The 14,726-nt window shown below is 32.1% G+C and overlaps 1 long non-coding RNA gene and 2 other non-coding genes across 3 annotated transcripts; 1 reads left to right on the forward strand and 2 right to left on the reverse strand.

Moving 5' to 3' along the window:
- The first annotated feature begins 3,355 nt into the window (after positions 1 to 3,355).
- Positions 3,356 to 4,076, forward strand: LOC120204992. Its single transcript, XR_005523992.1, has 2 exons — positions 3,356 to 3,563; positions 3,898 to 4,076. It is a non-coding gene; the product is annotated as an uncharacterized LOC120204992 (long non-coding RNA).
- Positions 4,077 to 12,503: 8,427 nt separating this feature from the next.
- On the reverse strand, positions 12,504 to 12,605 carry LOC120205005. Its single transcript, XR_005523993.1, has one exon. It is a non-coding gene; the product is annotated as a small nucleolar RNA Z103 (small nucleolar RNA).
- An 84-nt stretch (positions 12,606 to 12,689) lies between these two features.
- On the reverse strand, positions 12,690 to 12,791 carry LOC120205006. Its single transcript, XR_005523994.1, has one exon. It is a non-coding gene; the product is annotated as a small nucleolar RNA Z103 (small nucleolar RNA).
- Between the last annotated feature and the right edge of the window lie 1,935 nt (positions 12,792 to 14,726).

Consider the following 14,726-nt stretch of genomic DNA (forward strand, 5'->3'; position numbering starts at 1 on the left):
ATAAAATTTTGCTAGGATTCAAACTTCTAAAAATAGGATAGAGTTCTACTAAGATTTAAATTCCTAAAGATAGGATCCACAAGCACTATAAATAGTCATTGTAACTCACCATTGTAACACACGATTTACACACAAAACATAGAGGAAAGCACGAGAAGATACAAAGGCAAAACTATTGTAAAGGATTCGAAAAGGAAATAAAATGTAGCATTTTCTTTTTTCTTTCTTTTGCATGTGCACGTTATTTTTCTTGAGATTTGGTTTGAATAACCCAAAACGTGGGTTGCGCCGATGACCAAAATGGGTGGGGTTTCGAAGTTTCGAACCTAGATCTACCCCGAGGCTTATTTTTAAAAACCGGTTTGATTTTCGGTTAAAGGAGGAGAAGAGCTTTTTAAAAATCTATATTAGTCCCTTTATTTATTATATGAATATTTTATTCATTTATTTTTATTATTATTATATGTATATATATATATATATATTAAATTATTTTCATTTATTTTTTTACTATATTTTATTATTATTATATATATATTTCTTTAATATTTTACTTATAAGTCTAATATTACTATATATATATTGTAATTATCTTTATCTAGTCGTATATATTTTTTATACTTTTAATAGTTTATTTATATACCTATTATTAAATATATATATTCTTAATTATTTTTATTTGATTATTTCTTTATTTATGTAATATATCTTATATCTTATAACTTTATAACTTTATATTATTTTTTATTATTTTCTTTTTTTTATTCATTATTATTATTATATTATTATTTAAAAAAAACATTGTGTCTTTATCATTATTATTATTAAACATTATATTATATACTACTAACCTAGAGGGCCCATTTTTTTGTCTTATTTCTTACTAAAGCCCCTCACTTTCGGTGAATTGGGAGGGTAGCTTTTCTATTTTTAAGTATTTGGTGTATATATATAGCTTATTTATTTTATTAATACTTTGATATATATATATATATTTATATTTTTTCCTTTTTTCAAATATTACTATATATAATTATTACTTTATTATTTTTTTCTTATCTTACTTATTTATTTTAATTTTCCTTTGTATCTTATTTGTTTTCTTTACCTTGTTTATATAACACATTTCTCGATTTTTTTTAAAGGATATTTTCAAATCAATCAAGGGTAAGTAATTAGGATCGAAACTTTACCTTTTAATTTAACTTGTTATTTTTCTTAATTAAGACAACTGGAAATTACGTACTACCGAAAGGGCGGTTCAAGGGTGCTAATCCTTCCTTGACCGTAACCGACTCCCGAGCCCGACATATTTCTGGTAAGACACAGATCAGGTAAGAAATAGGGTATCCGATCAACCCATTTATTTTTAAATAAATGATCGGTGGCGACTCCAATCCACATTTTTCTAAGTCGAAGCCCAATTCCGGGGCCCAACTGAAAGACGGTTGCGACATTATTTTAAAATAATTTTAAGAAAAATCATTTTAAAGATAAAATGGTATGTGTATTACCATAAATTAATTTTTTAGGATTTGGAAGTCGGATATGAGTGAGAAAGGGTAAGCACCCCTACAACACCCAAAAGTGGCACCTAATTGCTTATATATTGTCGTAGTGGTGGAACTTGTAGATTCGAGTCAAAATTTAAAATATGATCATTTTATTGAAGATTGGTCAATTTGTTTCAAATTATTTATTTAAAACCTCACATTAAACATGAATCGAATATAAATTAAATAAATTAAACAGCATACCAAAAAATACATTGTCATTATTAAAACAAAATGATAATTTTAATTTTACCAAAGCATACTTGATTATTTTTTAAGTTCACTTTTCATTCGAATGTCGTTTTAAATCGTGCTACTTCTACCAAGTTACACTATTCACACCCATTCTACAATAGGCGTTCATGAAAATTCACACAAGTGCAAAATAAACTTAGTGATGATTATTATCGAATTTTAAAGGCATTTTACCATTCTAAGCAATCCTATCTATTATTACACTACTCACGTAATAGTATGAGAGCTAAAATATAAAAGTATTAAAGTTAGAAAACACCAAGACATAGATTAATCAAATTCATGTGAATCTAAACTAAGCAAGAACTAATCATTTAAGCTAAAATTCATAATAACATAAAATGTAGGTACTAGAAGTGCAATAAAATGCTAAACATGTGGGACTAAAATAGAAATAAAGTAAATTACATGTACTAGAAGTGCAATAAACTGCTAAACATGTGGGACTAAAATAGAAATAGAGTGAAATAAAGATCATAAATCACACGAAGGGCTAAAATGAAATAAAATATAACATAAAGTTCAAATTAAAAATTAACAGAAAAGTAAATGCTAGAATTTAAAAGACAGAAATGTAAAAGCTAAAAAATAAAAGGGCAGAATAAATAAAACTAAAAATTAAAATACTGAAATATAAATAACAATAAAATAAGGTTAAGAAATTAATATTTTAATTTTTCAACCCAGATCATAATAAGGCAGATCGTACCCCGTGCCAGTCATCGCAAGGTCATACAATGGTTCAAATGCGAAAAAAATAAAAATTAAAAGTTAGTGACATAAAAAATAATAAAAAATAAAATAAAAGTTAGTAGTTAACGATTAATAGTGTTAAAAATAAAAATTAGCAGTTAGTGGTTAGTAACAATAAAAATAAAATAATAAAGATAAAATAAAATAAAAATTGATAATTAGTTGTCAGTAGTGTTAGAAATAAAAATAAAATAAAAGTTAATAGTCAGTTGTTAGTAGAAATAAAAATAAAAAACAAAATATAAGTCAGTAGTTAGTAGTATTAAAATTTTAATCCGGACCGTAATAATGAAGATCGTACCTCAGGGCAGGTCACCTCGAGATCGTACGATTATTTGAATACAAAAAATAAAAATTAGTGGTTAGTTACCAGGACTTTATAAAAATCAGTAATAAAAAGTGTTCGGAAAGTAATAATGTGGGTCTTTCCCCATATCAAGTTACCACAAGATCAAATTGAATATTATGTGAATAAATAAAACCATCAACAAGTGACTAAAATAAAAAGTAAGTAAATAAGAGCATCAGATTAAAAATATATAAAAAATTAGAAAAATGGTGACCATTTTGTAAAACCAAACCTAAAATTAAGGGGTATAACGTGATTATTCCTAAAAATTATCATCTAAACCATCAACAAGTGACTAAAATGCACAGATTTAGTGATGAAAATGCAAATAAGCTGCTAACATTTAGTGACCTAAACAAAATTAAACCAAATATATTATATTTTGGCTAATTCTTTGCCATATATGCGTAACTTGGCAGCCAGAACCCTAAACGGGTTTCCACTTTTGTTTTTATTTTTTCACTTTTGCTCTCTCCCTCTCTCAAGCATCGGCCGCTCACCAAATTCCCAAATCAAACGAAACTCCGGCAACCGCCCTGGTGTCGATTTGCCTTCGACGCATGAAAGTCATTTAAAGGCCTAAGGAAACTCGACCCTTTGGTTTCTCCTAGCCCCGATTACTCCGGCGACGAGAGAATCCCAACTCAACTACGGTAAGGCTTCCCCTCTCTACTACTTTCAGTTTTAAAAAAAAGACCAAAGCTACTGGAAATGAGAAATATAGTCGATATACCTCTGAAGAATATCTTTTTTATTTCCTTGTTTCGAATCTGGGCAAGAGCCCTTCTATTGCTCTATTTCGAACGTGGGAGAGGTCCCTGTTACAATATTTTATGGTCTTTTGAATGAAAAAAATAGGGATCCCCTACACTGTTGTTATTGTTGGGTTTATAAAGCATCCATGTTACAAAAACAAAAAAAAAAACAAAAAACAAAAACCCTTTTTTTACATTTTTTTGTCATTTGTTTACATGTTTGCTGACGAAGATCAGAGAGATGGCGTTGGCATAGAGCATGGCTTGCTGGCACTGTCGGGCATGTCTTGAGACAGGGTGTGGCAGCAATCGGGCATTAAGTGCGTCGATTTGTAGGGATTTTATCCCTTTTGTTTGACTCTTTTTTAATTAAATAATAATAATTAAATATATGTAGAAAAAAATTGGTGATTACAGTTGATTTTTCTTTTTCCTCATTGATTTGAAACAAGAATAGAGAAAGCACTAATTTTTATCTAATATGACTGCTTGAAATCCTTCTGCTACAAATTCTTCTCGTTAACTTTCATTGAACATATTGATCCACATCTTTATGTAATGAGTTAGAGCAAAAAAAATTAACAATTTATTTTTATTATGAATTTTTTATCTTTTGTCGGACGAGTTCTTATTATAAATTTTTTTTATTGAAAATGTTGATCTACATGTTTATGTGATGGATTTGAATAAAAGATCGAATAAGTTATTTTTCATTATGAATTTTTTCTTGGATGAGTTCTTATTGCGAACTCGCTTTTGGAATGAATTTGAATTATTTTGAGCGATATGATGCTAATCTAACTCCTTATGTGATGGAATCGAACAAAAAAAATGATGATGATTCAACTCTTTATATGATGGAAGAGTCTTGGTCAAACAAGTTTTTTTATTAAAAACTTCTTATATTTTATCGAACGAGTTCTTCTAATTATGAATTCTTATATTTTAAAATGCTTGCTCTATTTTCTCTTTGAATAATTTTAAACTTGCAAAATAGTATCATATGTCATTGATATGCATTTAAAGTACCCAAAAGTAATAACTTGAAGGTTTTTAATTCTTTGCTAAGATCCACTTGTTTCAAAGGTGAAAATGTAAATTGAATTTTTACTAAAATTACATTCTTTCTCACACCATTGAGAAATGAAATTTTGGTTTACTTTTAAAATTTTTGTCAAGCATTCAAAACTTGATGAAAAATGAATTTGTATGTTCCTATTTTTTTTTTTTTTGCAAATACCTAATTATGCATGCATGATGTCATTTTAGTATCGCAAGCCCCATTATCTTGTGAATCTTTGTTTCATTCTCTTTGTTGAGTCTTCGTCTCGTGACTAGTCTTTCTCATTCCCCCAACAATAGTGGCCTTCAACATTCAATTTCTTTGCCTTCGTTTCTAGTTTCGAGCTTTTATGTCTGAGTAACCTTTGTCAGGTTTCTACGATACCATTCTATAGAAGTTATCTTGTTTGAAAAATATTTTCCTTCATTTGAAAAATTTGTTGAAGAAACAAAATAATGCACCTTCTTATGCTCACAATTGAAGCAAGTAACAAAACATGAGTTCACTGAATATTAACAGAATTAACTACTCTTTAAATTTTCAAAGCTATAACTCTTTGACAAGTGTCAGGATTTATGAGTTGGTTTCAGGTCAACTTCCTATTTTTTTCTAGGGTTTTAGTCAACAAGTTTTCTCTGTCCATGTGGACATTGTGACGTATCCCTCTTTCTCAGCTTGGCATTCTAATTAAATGCAGACAAAGTGACGCAATTAGCATAATCGATTGCTAGATCTTCTAGAATGCTTCTATTTCAATTATATGAAATCTTTCATTTGTTCAAGTTTTATAGACTCCTTCAGTAGAGGTGGTGCATAAATATCGATATAAAAATAAAATTTCTGAGTGTTTGTGTGAAGTTAACTATAATAAGTGTTTCTCAACTCCCTTCGTTTATTTTCATTGATACTCCTTAGTGACTCAAACAATAGGCATTATTGCCTTATTCCTTGAAATTTATCAACTTTAAATTCACTTGCCTTTATTTAGGCACAGTTGAAGGATTCATCTCATCATGAACTCTTCGACTACTACCACAGTGGAGCAAACACTGAATTGCCAAGTATTCAATCAATATCATGATTTGAATGTAATTTATTCATAAAGTCATGGATTTTGAGTTATCTCTATAACCAATTGCTTTAGCAGAATAGTTTATCTTTATTATATTTACCTTATGAAAACACTTAATTAACTTTATTGGTATACGGATTTAATTTCTTAAGCTCATAGAGAAGAACTTGTTATATTCAGGGTGTCATTGATAATTGGAAAATTTCATCTTTAGATTTCAATCCCCAAGCAACTGACGTAAACTAAATTCATTTACTCCACTATTCCATCTGTGAAGATTATAATCATCACTGAACGTCCCCAACAGAAGTGTGGTCTAATTGGTCTTGCAATGTCATACACAAAAGATGACCCACTTTGCCCTCTCCTATACATACCTTAATGTCAAGCCGTTTGATTGTCTCTTCGTGAGAGGAGAAGGCTATCTTGGTCCTGTAAGAGAAGGGTATGATGTTATGTTGTACCTTTTAGAGTAGAATCAAAGGTCCTTGTTTTACAAAGGTTTAGTCTTGTTACTTTGTCAAAGATTTATAACTTAGATTATCTAACGAACTTTTAATTCTATTGATATCTGAGAGTTTTAAGATTAAAATTTACTCATTGCTCATAACCTCAGAAGGTTGCATTGTATTTAACATGTTCAAACATCAAGTGACTCATAGACTTTTAAAAAGAAAGAAAGAAAAACAAGTTCAAACAAGATAAAATGTTTTTATGCAAGTGCAACAAAACTTCATGGTGGATGCAATGACTCCTCTATTCGCATTAAAATACGTCATTACTCATTGAAGGTCCATTCCCCATAATCAATCAAATTTTGAACCTTACGCTTCAGTGCCCCATAATTCTCAGTAGTGTGGCCTGAGCTTCTTATGTGGTAGCTACATACTACGTTAACATCATAGCCTTCAAGAAATAGAGGTTCATTTGGCTTAGATTGTATTGGATTCACCAGATTCTTCCCAACCAATGTTGGGAGCAATTCTTTATATGTCGTCGGAGTTGGATCAATATGGTCTTTTCTCGAATCTTATGGTATCTGGCCCTATGATTAGCTGAATAAGATCCCACTGAATTGACCTCAACACTTGTCTTGATATCAATACTACCAGTTCCCCCTATATTACCATTTTTATATATTTTTTTAATCATTTCTCCACACATGATGATATCGGAGAAGCTTTTAGTGGTTGCTCTTATCAAGTGATTGATATATGGGGATTTTATGGTATTGATGAACAAAATGGTGAACGCTCTTTCATTCACTGGTAGATGCACTTGGGATGTAACGTCCCTCTATCGTTGTGCGTAGTGTCGGAAACTCTCGTTATACTTCATCTCCATATTTTGTAGCACTGTTCAATCAGGGGCCATATCATTTATTTGCTTGTATTGACCTAAGATGGCATGAGATAAATCTTTCCAATAATGATTTTGAGTACGATTTAGCTGGTTATACCACTTAGATGCGGCTTCAATTAGACTATCTTGAAAAATAGTGAATCAACAACTTATCATTCTCCAAGTGGCCAACTGTAATACCCTAATTTTGTCCTACAATAAAATAAGGAACAAAATCCAGGGACCATGCTTGTAATTGTACATTTTGTAAATTTGTGTGGCTTTAAAAGCCAAAAAGAAAGATGGAAACAGCTCTTTCTCCCCAGTTTCTTTAGAAACAGAAAATAAAGCTCTGCTATTCATGTTTTTCTTTCTTTCTTTCTTTTTTTATGCTTATTTTCTTTAATTTTTTTAGCATTAATACGTTAAATATGAGAGGGTGTTGGTCGGTGGTTAGTCGCTAATTTAAAATGATTCGAACGGTGATCGCCCTTTTTGGTGATCCCCGTTTTTAACCATTTAAGTTATAAGGATTTTAACTGTTTATGTTAAAATAATCTACAAGAAATCCGGGTGCAATGGTAATGTAATAGATTACACATTTTTTTTAACTGATTAAGTGCTTTAACCGTTTATATTACAATGACCTATTATAAATCTGGTTGTAAGAGTAACGTAATAGATTGCGCCTCATGTTTTCTTTTCAAACCGTCACTCATATTTCCGGCCTATATAGTTCATTTTTATTTATGTCGCTGGTAATAAGCGTTACCTGAAACAAAAGGAGCGCGACCTTGAAGCATTTGTAAAGTTTGTTATTAAAAATTTTGGTTTTGAGGTTTATATTTTAAGTTGTGCCCTTATGAATCAAAATGTCAATGGTTGATGATGTGCATCAATGAATTGAGTCCATTCGAAGTCGAGAAATCAACATGCAAGCAGTGGCGGATCCAGAAATTAAAAAAAATCTAAAAATTTAGTATTATTTTCTTAAAATTAATGGGTATACAACTTTTTTTTTCATTTTCTTTAACGCATTAGACTAAACTTAATCATTCTCAAAATATCGGGATACACTTGACCCTTAAGGGGCTTAATGCATCTGCTCGCCATGCAAATATTCTTTAAATTGGTTCCTCAGGTTGATTTGTGCAATAAGAAAAGGACTTGTAGGCTTAATCCATGAATAACTAAGCCATATCTGAACTTACTTGGTTGAATCACCATTCTCAATCCAAGCTGTTATTTTTTCCCACGTTTGAGATCAAATCCTTGAACAAAACATCAACTGAGGCAAAAAAAAAACAACTGAGTTAACATTAACACCAACATGATTGCCATTGATATCAGCGAGTGACGGGTTAAAACTGGTGTCAAACTCAGCGACGAAGAAAGAAGAAGAATTTTGAGAGTTAAAGTCATCTTCGAGCTATAGGAGTACCATGTAGCCATTGAAGAAACTGGAAGAATCAAGTCTGGACGATATGGAGAAGATGATAGATTTGTGAACTATAGTTCTTTTGCTCACTATTTTATGTATAAATTGTTTGGGCTTTTGTATTTGTTTAGTTTTCGGCAATAGTTAGTTATTTAGCTGTCGAGGAGGAAGAGAAAAAATACGAAGAAGAAGAAAGAGAAAAGAAGAGAGTAAATGGAAGTAACTGTCACCTCGGATAAAACTAATTGGAGGTAATATCAAGATATTACTGAAAATGAACTAAAAATTTGATGATTGTATTGTAAGTTTTAAAAGTTAGGTGACCAAAATACAAGCACCCTAAAAATTTGAAACTATTTATGTACTTACCCAATATTAAATTAAACTTTTTTGGGAAAAAGAAGAAGCAATTAAGCCATTTCGTAAATTAGCGTTAAATGAGGACCAAAAAGTTTCAAAATTTATTTTGACTTTTCTTAATCTACTTTATTAAATGGGAATTATTTTAAATTATTTGTTTATAAATTTAAGATTGCTTTTATTTACATTTTAAATGTTTAGATTAATTGATTTTAATTACTTCATAGATTTTTTTTCTTGGCAAACATGGAATTACTTCGGAAAAGTCGATAAACGTAGCAACTAGACGCGTATAACAGCTCCCAAATGCCACAAAATAGCCACAAAATACTCAACAGATTAAACATTAATGGATGAAAATATTATTTTCTAGTTTCGATTGAGATTTGAAGATATTATAATATTATTCAATAAGTTTAATTGAAGGAAAGAAAGAAAAAAATAATTTTTTATTGAAAAAACCACCAAATGATGGTGAAAAGAGCAAATAATGTCCAGTTATTTAGGGTTATTTTAATATGTCACGTCAACTTTCGTTAATGGTTAAATAATCCAATGATCGAAATAAATTTTTTTTTGTTAATGGCAGTAACTCAAATGAAAGTTTTTTAATTTCAATAACCAAAATTAAAATGACCCGAAGTTTCGTGATTGTTATTAGAGTTTACCCTAGAAAACATAAAGTACAGAAGATGTGCAATACAAGTACTTATTCGAACTTCATCGAGGATCTAGTTCCGAAATAGAAGCCTCATTGACAGAGTCTTGGATGGCTTCTCTTTCAGATTGATTAAAGAGTAGGAATGACTCGTTCTGAGATTTATTGATTTAATGATTAAATCATTAAACTAAGGTTTATTCTCGATCACTCTACATATTTCTTTTTCGAGTCGTCTGAGGGTTTTACAATGTTATGACTTAATCCTATTTATGTCTGAGTCCAATGATAATTAATTACATCTAATGAATCAATCATTCCAATCAAGCATTTTACCACCTATCCATGAGTTCCGAAAAGCATACAAAAGATAGTAGACTATTAACTCGATTTTCGTGTCATACTGATCGACCATTTAAGATCCATTCGATCGCCCTTAATCTTTAATTCAATACCCAATAATTCCTCAAATACATAACAATAGAAATTTCATAAACAAAGCTTAATTGCGAAAAACGGATCGAATCGGAGATTAATCAGTGAAAAAACAGCTTACCGGGTTCGAATTTGGCAAAACGGACTTCGGAATCAAACACATGACGTCGAAAAACATAAAATATGAATTTTAAAATTTTTTGACTTTTTTGGTCAAAGTCAACGGTCAGCGGTCAACAGTAAATGGCTCGGTCCAGACGGCTCGGCTCAAACGACTCCCCTGGATGACAGACGACGCCCACTCTCAAAAGGCGGGGCGTGCGGCAGCTCCGGTCGTCAGTTTGGCGTGAAATTTTCCAGACTTGTAGATCGACACTCTAGGAGTCTCGTGTAAGTGTTATTTTTCAACGAATCATAACGGATCATAGAATTTTAAAACGTACCAACTTCTCCAACGGTGGTCGGCGAGTGACGACGACAGATTAAAAACGACACAACGATTTCGGTCGAGTTTTGAGCGCACGGTGACGGTGAGTCCGATGGTGTAGGAGGTGTGATGAACGGGGTGGCCAGATCAACCGGAATCGACGGAAAACCGACAGCGATCGATTTAACACCGACGAAATTTCCTGTTGAGTTTTACGATGAACGACGCCGATTCACGACGGGATCCCTGAATTTCTTGCACATTCTAAAACTAACTATAAGTTTCGAAAACTTATAATTTGACCCCTAAATTAGGGTGTGACATGTAATATTAACACCTGGATCATTCAAAATATAATTTAGAAACCTATTTGTAAAAAACCATTATAGTTTAGACATTTATTTTATAATTAAGACTAAAGTTATTTTATAATGAGAAAATAACCTCAGTGACCGAAAATGCCTTATAATATACGATTTTAACCAACTTTTTTTGGATTTGCCAAAATGACCAACAAATTCGCAACGCGAATTCAAATTTCGCAACCCAGGTTCCAAATTCGCAATGTGAAAGTCAAATTCGCAACGCAAAAGTCGAAATTCGCAATGCGAAAGTCGAAATTCGCAACACGATTTTAAGATTCGCAACGCGATAGTCGAAATTCGCAACGCGATACTCCAAAATCGCAATGCATTTGTTTCTTAAGAATTTTCTCTAAAAAGATAGTATCCGTGCGGACGTGTCGAAGACACGTATTACCACGACCACGACCACGACCACGATGGGACGGGACGGACGGACGGCGGCGGCGGTGCGCGAGAGTCCCCCTTGTTCTCTTTCACTCAACAAGGAAGTGAGAAATCCAAGCCTTAAATACCCATTCCCAATAGTGTTTCCAATACTATGTGGGATTGAGTATTACCAACACTTGTTTTCAATGCTAAGTTGAAACATTTAACATTTGGAAGTTGGAACACATTTAACCAAGTGAACATCCTTTCGGTGGCCAAGATAATTAAGTGATATTTGTAATCGAGTTGGGAAAACTTGGTTTGTTTTGCAATATTTAAGTGATATTTGTTTTTAACATAAGATCCTATTCCATTATTACGTGCCAGGATGTACACAACGCATTGGGGTTAATCAAATGTCTTTTGTGTTGGCTACATGGTGTGATGGCGACATCGTCGGGGGAACACGACGAAGTGCTTATTCTTGCTTCACATCATCTCTTTTATCTTCTCTTAACCCAACTTTCGCCAAGTACATTGCCTTCTCAAGCATTGATTAAATGTGTTCCAACTTAATTATCTTGGCCACCGAAAGGATGTTCACTTGATTAAATGTGTTCCAACTTCCAAATGTTAAATGTTTCAACTTAGCATTGGAAACAAGTGTTGGTAATACTCAATCTCACATAGTATTGGAAACACTATTGGGAATGTGTATTTAAGGCTTGGATTTCCCACTTCCTTGTTGAGTGAAAGAGAACAAGGGGGACTCTCGCACACCGCCGTTGCCGTCCGTCCTGTCCCGTCCCGTCCTGTCGTGGTCGTAGTTGTGGTAATACGTGTCTTCGACATGTCCGTGCGGATACTATCTTTTTAGAGAAAATTCTTAACAAACAAATGCATTACGATTTTGGAGTATCGCGTTGCGAATTTCGACTATCGCGTTGCGATTTTGGACCATCGTGTTGCGAATTTAACTTTCACGTAAAGAATTTGACTTCTGTGTTGCGAATTTGACTTTCGCGTAAAGAATTTGACTTTCGCGTTGCAAATTTAGAACCTGAGTTGCGAAATTTGAATTCGCGTTGCGAATATGAGATCGCGTTGCGAATTTGTTGGTTATTTTGACAAATCCAAAAAAAATTGGTTAAAATAAATAAATTTTAACAAAATAAAATAATTAAAAGATTTATAATTCTAATAATACATTATATAGTTCTCCAGTTTACAATTCATCCATTCTCAACACCCAATATTCATACTAATCGATGATTTGAATTCTTAATGAAACAAAACTGAGATCAATCGTAACTATGGATCATATTTCTGGCTTGGAATTCTCATGAAAATGAGAATTCAAATGTCGCACAGTATGTTCAGCTTCGATCATCTGGGGAAATCATCGTCACTTCCATGTTAACAAATAAACTTCATAACACGAATTCTAAAAACACATTCAAAAAAGAGAAATCATTTAGATTAAGATAAAAAAAATCAAGACGGATCAGAGCTCTGGCTTGAAATCTCTAACGAATTAAAGATTAAAAATTCGCACAGTTTGTTCAGCTTCGATCACCTGGGGAAATGATCATCACTTCCATCTCTTTTTAAATCGTAAAAAAAATTGAACAGAAAATGTAGGGGAATCGGAATGTGCATAAAAATTACAGGAAAGAATCAAAATGCCAGAATCTCAACCCCAGATAATTCATATCGGCAACGTACAGCGCTGAAGTGGCTATTCAAATCGAAGCGCTGAAGTCGCTATTCAAATCGAAGCGCAACAGCGACTCTAATTTATTGCCTTTCTATTGATTTTCTAATGTAGAAATTCTTGGAAAGAAGACAAAACGAAGAACAAAAAAATGGGAATAAATCGGCGCTAAGAACAGAGAGGCGAGCGAATTGGCTGATGAACAGAAATGAGAGGCACGTGGTGGATTATAAATAGAGAGAAATGGTAAGGACAAACCCTAATTTGGCGCTTCAAAGAGAGATGAAATTACCTTAGTGACCATTTTAGATTCATAAAAATACGATTTTATCCTTATTGAAGTGAGAAATAGGGATATTCAAAAATACCCGACTCAAATGACTCAATCCGTCGATCAAATAAAAAAATTCGGGTACCTTTTTAAAAAAATTCAAGTTCCAAGTCCGGTACTCGACCTGACATTTTATCGAGTCGGGCCCGGGACACAAAATTAAATTTTTTTTGGGTACCCGGTTACCCGAGTATCCAGTTACATTTATTATTATTACTATATATATATATATATATATATATATATAATATTACATATTTAATTATTAATAATTTTATATATTAAATTAAACTAATAAAATTAAAAAAAAACTCCCACCCATCCAACAGAAATTTGGAACTCCCAAAATTGAAATCTCTAAAACGTTCATTCCTTCCTCGCGCTCCACCGTTCCAAGAGTGTGCTCTCAGCTTGCACTCATCAACGGTCGTTGGCTCATCGCTACGGCTACACATCTAAGCAGGCAAGCATCCACCACGACCACAATCCACAAGCCGCAAGCAGGCAAGCACGAAGTACCTGTAGGCCATAGGTATCTATTACTAGCTAATTTGAAAACTTTAAATTCTGATTCGTTGTGTCTGATTCTTTTTTTTGTGTTGTCAGTTGTCACAATGTGTCGATATATTTTTGTTCGTATTATGTAGTTAGTTAATTTTCCTGAATCAAAATCAACTTATGTATGTATGTTTGCATGTTAGATTTCATTTATGTACGCATATTTGATTGTTGGTTTATGGTTTCCTCTTCCAGTATCGAAAATTTTGAGCAATGATATAACGTATTAGATGTTAAACTATTGTTTGTAAAGCTCCCAAGATTTGAGACTACAATAACAAAAAGGGTTGAAGTATGTTGTGAAGCAAATATTTTAGTAAAGTGAAGGAGATATCGGCAAGCATAATCTAATGGCTTTTTTTTTATTTTATTTTGATAGAGGTGGTGAAATTGTTATTAACATCAATTGTGAAATGTGAAGAAATATTTTTAAAAACAAACAATTTTGTTTTCTTTTTTATTGTTATACACATTGTTTTTCTATTTCAACATTAAGTGTTTATGGTTATTCACTACTCATTACAAATGCTTTTTATTGTTATACACACTATTTTTTCATTGCGATATAAATGTAGCCTTTCGATTGTTATTCACTATTCAATGTTCACACACGCTCTTAAATCTAGTTAGCTAACTATTATTATTAATGTTATTACGTTGAATCTTTTTTTATTTCCAGATTATATCGCTGACAGAAGAAAATATTGATGATATAGAGATGTTATCTTCCTCAATTGAGTCGTTTAAGGAACCCAAAAAAATTAAAGTGGTTGAGACTCCAATCAGTACAAAAAACAAAAGGACGGGGAAAAAGATTGCTAAAACCGTTGAAGCTAAAGGAGGCAAAAGAAAAAAAACTTCTTCTGCTTGGGATCATTTTAAAGCATTTGATGGTGATAAAGAACATGCCAAATGCATTTATTGTGCTCGAAA

Source organism: Hibiscus syriacus, unplaced genomic scaffold (assembly GCF_006381635.1).
Source record: "Hibiscus syriacus cultivar Baekdansim isolate YM2019G1 unplaced genomic scaffold, ASM638163v2 tig00011824_pilon, whole genome shotgun sequence".
In the NCBI taxonomy this organism is placed as follows: domain Eukaryota; kingdom Viridiplantae; phylum Streptophyta; class Magnoliopsida; order Malvales; family Malvaceae; genus Hibiscus; species Hibiscus syriacus.